A 267-nucleotide genomic window follows, 5' to 3' on the forward strand; every position below is an offset into this window, starting at 1 on the left:
ACTTTGCATCAATAAAATCCTAATACCATAGGAAACATACACAAAAAGTTTCAGGACAAAACTCAAAGCCTAACTAATTTAATTAAATGCAACAAAATCAAAACAATTGGAAAAATAAACTTGTAAAATAAAAAAGAAATAGTAAACAGACTCTTTTTGGATTTTCAAGTGGGCTTCTATAGTAAACAGAATCGTTGGATTTTTCTACCCCAAATGCATATATAATATGTCGAGTTCTGATCAACGATTCCAAAGTTATGCCAAAAA

Source organism: Lupinus angustifolius, chromosome LG03, assembly GCF_001865875.1.
Source record: "Lupinus angustifolius cultivar Tanjil chromosome LG03, LupAngTanjil_v1.0, whole genome shotgun sequence".
In the NCBI taxonomy this organism is placed as follows: Eukaryota; Viridiplantae; Streptophyta; class Magnoliopsida; order Fabales; family Fabaceae; genus Lupinus; species Lupinus angustifolius.